The sequence below is a fragment of the Haplochromis burtoni genome, unplaced genomic scaffold (genome assembly GCF_018398535.1).
Source record: "Haplochromis burtoni strain Fernald_Lab_line unplaced genomic scaffold, NCSU_Asbu1 Contig_303, whole genome shotgun sequence".
In the NCBI taxonomy this organism is placed as follows: domain Eukaryota; kingdom Metazoa; phylum Chordata; class Actinopteri; order Cichliformes; family Cichlidae; genus Haplochromis; species Haplochromis burtoni.
In genome coordinates, this window is record NW_024582664.1 from 191383 (window position 1) to 197325 (window position 5943).

Sequence of the window (5943 nt, forward strand, 5' to 3'; positions counted from 1 at the left end):
TGCATTAGCCTACTGTTTTGTTGTGCAATAGATATGTTTGGGCAAAGAAAATCTCTGAGTTTGAGCTTCAGAAAAATAACCCCAGGTCTCTGTTTTTTTCATTTGACTGCTTTTCACCAATGCTCCCTGCTAATGGACAAATGTCACTCAGCCGACCAGTCAGTTCATTACTTTGTTTTAAAGTGAAATAGTTCAAATAAAATGAATCAATGGGTTATAGTCAGAAAACTATAACTCATTTACTTATTTTATAATTATATTAATATAGCACAAAGTTCAGTTATCTTAAATGTGTAAACTGTACTTTTTCTCTTTTACGAGTACCTATATATTTATATTACCTCTGGTGTTTATATGGCACCAACACACAGCATGATGTGGAAACAGGGAGTTGTTAAGGGTGAGGGACAGTTTTGCTTGTGAAATGGACCATCGGGCCTCAGAATACACCTTCTCTTTTACTGGTACATCAAAATCATTTTTTCTTGTCTTTCTAGAATTATTTGGAATGTAAAGTCCTCTATAATTGGGCCTATATTTTCCCAAGCTGCTGTGGCTATGCTTATCAGTAAGGGATAAGAATTAACACCACATAGGGAACCAAATAACATTTTTTTAAAGCTGGGAGACTTAAGTAGAAAATTGGCTTAGCATGCAGATAGCAAAGTCAACAATGGGAACATACATCCCAGCTCAGAGTGATTGAAGTCCCTGTCTTTCTGATGAACAAAGTGTTTGATTTTCTCCACGGCTCTTACATAAACTGCTAACTTAATTTCACACTTTGGATCTGAGGGTGACAACAAACACTTTAATTAGAGGAAGATGATGCAGAGAAAGGGAGGGAGGGAAAGGTGATAGACGGTAACAAATCCCCAGCACACTCCAGCCTAAATATACAGCCTAAATATACAGCCAGCAAAGCAAAATATAATAATTTTTTTCTCCTACTTTTCATATCTTATTATTTTTCTCTTCATTTTCTAGTTTGGAATTGTGAATATTTTTGCATAGCTTAAAGGCCTCGTGCTATCTCACCCAAACCTACATGGTTCATTTGCATCGTCAAGGGTTTACACTGGAGGTTTTGGGGGCTAGAGGGGGTGTGTGTGTGCCATAATTAGGCCTTTGTGGTTCATATTTGGACCAGACAGCATACCTGCCACCTTGGCTTGTAGGTGCTGTAGCATGGCAGCCTGAGTAGCACCTTGTAGCCCAATGAACCAAGCCTCTCGACACTGTGAGATTAGCTTCTTTCATAGACCCTCCATTTTCTAAGTGGCTGTTTTTACACTGGAAGTAAGAAAGGGAATGAAAAAGAGCTGAACAAAAAGCATAAAACATTTTGCACTGATCCTACAGACAGACATTATTAAGCAGGCAGACAGATCACTAGAAGTGATAAACGCTGTGAAATAAATGTGCCAATCATGGCCTCAACCTTGTCTATAACCCCTGAAACAAATGCCACCTCTGCTCGCAGTTTGGGCTTTAATGGTCAGCAAATAATCAAAGCACTTTTTTTCTCCTGGGGGGGATTAGCAAGGCGAAGCTAAGCCCGCTGGACCAGACACCAGTGGGGTGGCCAAGGGGGTCTCCTTATCAGGGCTAGGCTGCTGGATGGAGCTCCACTACAGGACAGATTGCTTTCACTGCTGCTCTTCTATAGGGAAGAACAAAGACACACCACCGCCAGGATAATGCCCCAGCTCCGGTGAGATTCCTAGAGCTCGAAAAGATGCATTTATATATTCATTATGATGAGCAGTGAGATCATGTATCCCTCTACCTCCCCTTGCTTTCTTCTTTCTTCTTCTTCTTCTCGTCTTCTCATCTTCCAGCCGGCCTCAATTATACGGGGTTAATTACCTTTGTCGAATTCTGTTCTCTGTGATTGTGCAGTTTGAAGATATGTATACAAATACATGGGCATTGTGTAAGTGTGTTTACATGTATCTGTTATAGATCACTTGCTTTTGGATCTCACACAACTGTAGGGTCTTTACCTTATATCATAAAGCATCTTGAGGCGATTGTTGTTGTGACTTGGAGCTATATAAATAAAACTGAACTGAATTGAATTACTGTACATGTTAATAAAATGAATGGTTCAGAAGAAAAAATAAAGTTCAAAGCTACTGTATAACTACATTGTCTCTGTGTGGTTTGGTAAAAATCAATATTCAGTGTCTGTCATCTACTGGTCCTCAGGCATGATTCTGGCATGGAAAACACTCGGGCTCAGGAACAATTCCAGAAATAGCTGCTCTCTACAAATGCAGGTTAAATCCAGATGTTCCACCAACTGAAAACATTTTTTCCATCACAAACCCAAAAATGCAACAGAAAGGTTAAGTAGCTAGAATCCTTTATCAGACAAGAAAGAGGTCAACATTCCTCTCCTAAAAGGCAAGCAGTTGATCTCCTCACTTCCCAGACTTTACAACTGTTGTTCAAAGAAGAGAGCATGCTATAGTGTGATAATCACTGCAATCAACATGAACTAATCTTGTTTTTTAAATGAATAATTTTGTCCATTTGGACATTTGATACGTTTTCTATGTTCTACTATGAATAAAATATGGGTTTATATGAGACTTCCAAATGATTGCATTCTGCTTTTTACTTTTAAAATTAGGGTTGTACTGTGGAAATGGCCCTGCTGTATCTATCTTGTACAACAAAGTAAAACAGAATAATAATAAGAATAATAAAAATCACTGTTTCCTGTTTCAACTTCTTTTAATTGTATCAGAGATCACTATCTTATGTTCTGAGACGTAACTATTGCTTAAGTCAAGCAAATGGTATGTTGTAGGGGAAGATGCTAAAATGGTCACTTTCATGAGCAAATCATACTATATGAAAGATTTGTCTAATTCTTACAGCACTGAAAAGAGTTACTCTTACTGAACAGTGTTTGCAACTCACATTTCATAACAAAATGAGGGGTGCTCAACCTGACAATGACTTTCCCATTGTGTAGCGACTATGCAGCTATACACTGTAGAAGTAACCAGGCTTTGAACATGTCTCTCAATCTGTCTTTGGGGAAAGACATTAAACGAGAAGCTCTAAACTATCTAAACTACTTTTTTTTCAAAAAGCTTTAATCCTCTAAATGTCAGTATGCGCTGACATGCAAATACACACATAGTACAGTATGTACAGTAAATTGGTGTAACTAGTCCGACAAAAGCAAGTTGAAATTTACTTTTTTAACACTGCTGTCCAAGGTTTACTTACTTCACTCTATATACAGAGTAGCTGTCTTTATGTAAGACAGCTGAGCGGAACTCTATCCGGTTGTTCAGTCTGACGTCACTAGCCGTGTCTGGACCTAAACTCCGCTGCAGGTCCATATATCAAACGATCACTATGGCATTACTGAGAGTTGAAAAACTGTCTAAAGTCTTTCATCTTTAATAAAATGATCAGCGTTCTGCTCTACCAGGTGTAACAATTGAGTTTAACATCCAGGCATCCATGAAAACGGAATTTATGACATTTAACAGAGTTAGAAGTTAGCAGGAAGTTAGCTCGCTAGCTTCTATCTAAATACAATATAGCATGTCCTGACTGCGGGGTTTTGGAAACAAATTAAAACGTACAGCTCTGCTATCACTTCCAGCATAAATGAAGACAGAAAACTAAACAGCAGTGACGTTTGTAGGGTTACTGAAGTTGGGCTAGCTGGTATATAATGATGTGCTACGTGACCGCTAGCGACACAGCTATGTTAGCATAATATAAACAAGCTAACTTTTTTTCCACTCGATAAAAGTTAACGTGAGTGTTCTCGGTGGTCAGAAACAAATGTAATCGCATGGCAGGATGCTGTAAAAGGACCAAACTTCAGCCAGGAGAACAACTGAGATAATCCATCCACAATACGAGGTTAGTCATTCATATACTGCTGCATGGGCTGGGCTGTAGTTACATCCTAAGGTTTTAAAAACTGAGCTTAAATAAATGATTAGTGGTAATAAAAGCCGAGGGAGGTCAACAGGGATCACTGACTGTTTTAGGAGCTTTTTGAGATCAAATAGAAGAAAATACATAACATTAAACATGTTAACAACACAAAAGCCATATTAAACGCAGACTACTTTAGGCCCGGAAGTAGGATTCGTCGCGTCATCACTGAACAACCGGATAAACAGTGCAACTATAAATGTTTCTGTTAGTGGCTATGTTGTTGATTTTCCTTGTGTCACACTAATTCCAAGTTTTAAATTACACCTCTTTCTCTCTCTCTTCGAACTTTCTCCTCTTATTAGTGTCTCTGATTTCTCCTTGTCAGTCTTTTGCTCTCACTCTTTCTTTCTCTGTTGTTGGCCTGTAGGTCTTTTGGGGGATGTTCGGCTCACTTCTTGCCCAGAATAAAGGTGATGTAAAGGAGTACAGAGCCTGAGGAGGCAATGTAGGGATGGGTGGACAGAGTGGCGCCAGGATTTAACACAGCCACATCCAGCAGGCTTCCTCAGATTCTCCCAAAACAGACTGGATCATGTGACACATCAGGTGAAACTAACCCATGCAGATGTGTCAGGGATCATCGGATGGAGTGATAGTGTGATTTGGTGCAACATAAATAAAATTGAATTCAAATTATTTTAATAATTTTCTCCCTAACATGTGTTTGCCTGGTGTTTCACAGTAAGAGTACGAACAAAACGTAAATCTTTTCCACATGAGAAATCTAAGGATGTTTCAACCCAAGTGGGGGGGAAAGGAAAAAGAGAAAGTTTTTACAATGAGTATTTGCTGATCATTTTTAAAGTTTATAAAATATATTTTGTTAAAAACATAAATTATATTTTAATTATATCATTCTTTTATTTCTTAGTACTTAGTACTAGTTTGTGCACAGAGACAGAGAGGGTTTTACATCTGAAATTATTTTTTAAAAGAAAGAAAGTTAATGAGTTTCAGGAAAAAACAGAGAATTTTAGAGCTATACGAGACCCTGTCCCTGTCCAGTGTTGATGGCTGTTTTATGTGGCAGTTTGTTTTTGTTTTTTACTTACCTTATTAGACTATTTATTTTTATTTATTTTTTTAATGGGACTAATTAAAGAATGTAAACACAACGGTGTACAACCTTGAATCAGTTACTGAAATAAAAAAAGGAATATTCATCACAACTATGTTTACTATAATTCCCCCAGTTTAAGGAGATCCTGTACCAGTCATGATGTTTAGAATAAGTGTCCACATAGTGACAGATATCATGTTGGTGCACGTGCCTGATATTTATATTGTCAACTGATGAGGACAAGAGCTTATTAGTGCATGCCTTCATCAGGTCACAGGTGTAGGCATATACAACATGGCCGCAGGAGTCAAAGCCATGCAAGAGGTGATGCCTCTTGCTGGGGCATGCCAGTAAGCAAATAAGACCACAGACTTTAAAAGGTCATGCACAGACAGAAAAGACATGAAACACTTCAGGACTTTGTCTCCTGTCCCCGAGGATGTGAGCAGAGTTGAAGGGTTGAAAAGTTCATCCGTAGGGTAGAAGAAAGGTGAGTAGAAAGGCGATGGAGGCAGTCATGCAAAAATTTGAGGCAAAGACAGGACTGGGGGTGGGGGCAGGATTAGAGCAGGCTAAGGTGACAGAGGACAAATAGTAGAAGGTAAAATAGTAAGTGGTTTACAACACAAACTGAGGTGGTTCAGATTTACTTTGAGTTGAGTAATCACCAACTTCAGAGTAATTTAACTGAATGTGGTGTCAAAACTGAAAGCAATACAGTTTCACTGTTTTTTGTGTAAAACAGTTAAATTAAACATTCATGGATAACAGCAATAATTATTTTTTAGCATTTAAATATAATTTACATTAAAGAACCCATACTGATGGATTAAACATGCAAACACATGAAAATGATTTTGGTTATTACAAGCAGAGATGGGAAGTAATCCGATTACTTTTTTAAG